Here is a 2,427-nt window from a genome sequence, read left to right as displayed (position 1 = left end):
TCATCACACAGCCATTGTAACTATGCAAACTATATTCAAGAAGATAAAATAAATTATGTAGAATTTGGTCAAAGAACTGGAAACTATAAAGTAGAACTAAATGAAAATTCTAAAATTGAAAAAAATTATAACCAAAAGTAACATCTTAGTAGATGGATTTAAACAGCAGGGTATGTTACATTTTTCAAAAAGAATTAATGAACTGAAAGGGATATCAGAAAAAAAATAAATAAACCATGGAGATAGGAAATGATTTTAAAATGTGGTAGAATCTGGGCTCGGTGGCTCAGCCTGTAATCCCGCACCTGGATTGCCTGAGCCCGTGGGTTCGAGACCCGCCTGGGCAGAGAGACCTCATCTCTACAATAAATCAAAAAATCAGCCGGGTGTGATAGCACATGCCTGTAATTCCAGCTCTTGGAAGGCTGAGGCGGAAGGATCGCCAGAGCCCAGCAGGTGGAGACTGCGGTGGCCGAGAGCAGCCACTGCACTCCAGTCTGGGCAACAGAGTGAGACTCCAACTCAAAATAAATAAATAAATAAATAACAAAATGTGGTAGAGAGGATAATAGATACAGAGAATACTTTGAAAAGCTTTCATATGCATTGAGTCACAGAAAGAAAAGAGAATGCGAGAAAGCAATATTCAGAGAATATATGACAGACTGTTCAACTTTGATGAAAAACAACAAGCCACAGGTACGAGGTTTGTGAAGCCCAAATAAGACAAGTAAAAAGGAATTCTTCTTTATGAAACTACAAAATGAAGACAAGGAGAACGACCTTAAAATTAGCCACAGATAAAAAGAAAATTACAGAGCCATAATTAGACCAACAGATGACCTCTCAGAAGAAATAATGGGAGCTAGAAAGTAATAGAATGGTATTTTCAGACTTGTGAAAGTTTCATTTAGGATGGCAGAAAGTTGAAAAGGTCTTTTGTGGGGGAAGGGAAAAGGTAGTTTATGTTGCTATATATTGATTCTCAACGCTGGTACCTTTTTTATGGATTCAAAAACACATATGCATTCAAATAATCATCCTTCTTTGACTAACTTCTTTGGGTTGGAATTATAATTTTACTTGTCAATGACCTACATGGCAACCTATACCAAAAATCATGCAGGGTATTGTATGTTTTCCCAATTTAAGTACTGAAAGTATTTATATGCCACACTTGGTCTTTTCATGGTTCATTTTCATGGATTGTACCATGTTGTACTGGCTTATACTCAACATTCTTTGTGTCAGAGATTGCAACCTTGGAAATGCCTGAATAAGAAATGGGGGTGCAAGAAGAAAAAGTTGAGAGAGATTATAATGTACCAAGATGTACATGAAGCAAACAAAAGAGACGGTTATTTGTTGTGTCACTAGAGTGCTTCTCAGACAATACATCTTTACATCGGAAATACTTTAAAAGCCTACTAACATAAAATAAGACCTTAAGATGACCAAGTTATGAGGGAAGTGAAATGACCCTCTCTGCAGAGGGCTATAGGCAGCTTTGAGAGGGCTATAGATAAGAGAGAAGAGTAAAGAAGAAAGAGAAAGAGATTGGAAAAGCAGACTGGCAGATGGCTAGAAACTACATAGGAAGTCGATTAACCAGGATCGTTAAAGGACTTTAAAGAACAATATATTTATTTTATGCTGTTATGCCTCTAGCTATAAAGCCCCTCCATCACTCTAAACTCTCTACTAAATTCTACTATAAACAGAAATCTCCTGTGAGAATTATTTGGAAAGAAAGCTGGGGAAAGCAGTCAAACTCCATGTCTGTAATTGATTTTTTAAGATGTTTAAGCTATACAATATAGACCATTCATGAAATTGATAGTTGAAAGAGAACAATAACTTTCACTGAAAAATGAGTATGGAAATATAGATTTACAGGAATTTGCTAAAATTGTGACTAAGTGCTGAAATTCTCACAGAATACTGGGAAGTTTATATTTTATTTAAATCTCATACACAAGGTGACTTCAGTTGATATCTGAATCACACATCTTTTTTAAAATTTATTTACATCCTTCCTACCACCAAAAGCACTGGAAAAGATATTTGAGAAACACAGGATAATTGAAGCTGGCAAAGCTATCCTACTGATAGAAATTATCAAAATGGAGTATGATCGTGAAGCAAATCAATGTCTAGAAAATGTTAATAAACATCTTCCAACCGCTGACATTACTTCCTTGCTTTAGCTTTGACTTTAATTCCTAATTTCATGTTTAGCACATAGTTGGTGCCCAAGAAACTGTTGTTGAACTAAATCTATGGTTGAAGAATTTGTTCTTATAAAGGTCTTTTCCTTGATACAGAATATTGCTACATATGAGTTTTCTTTTATATATATATATTATTTTAAAGATGTGGGGTACAATTCAGGATTAGACAAGTAGATATCATACAAGTAAAGTTTGG

Source organism: Carlito syrichta, unplaced genomic scaffold (genome assembly GCF_000164805.1).
Source record: "Carlito syrichta isolate Samal-C Ts95f unplaced genomic scaffold, Tarsius_syrichta-2.0.1 Scaffold305872, whole genome shotgun sequence".
Lineage (NCBI taxonomy): Eukaryota > Metazoa > Chordata > Mammalia > Primates > Tarsiidae > Carlito > Carlito syrichta.
This window is presented reverse-complemented; position numbering follows the sequence as displayed.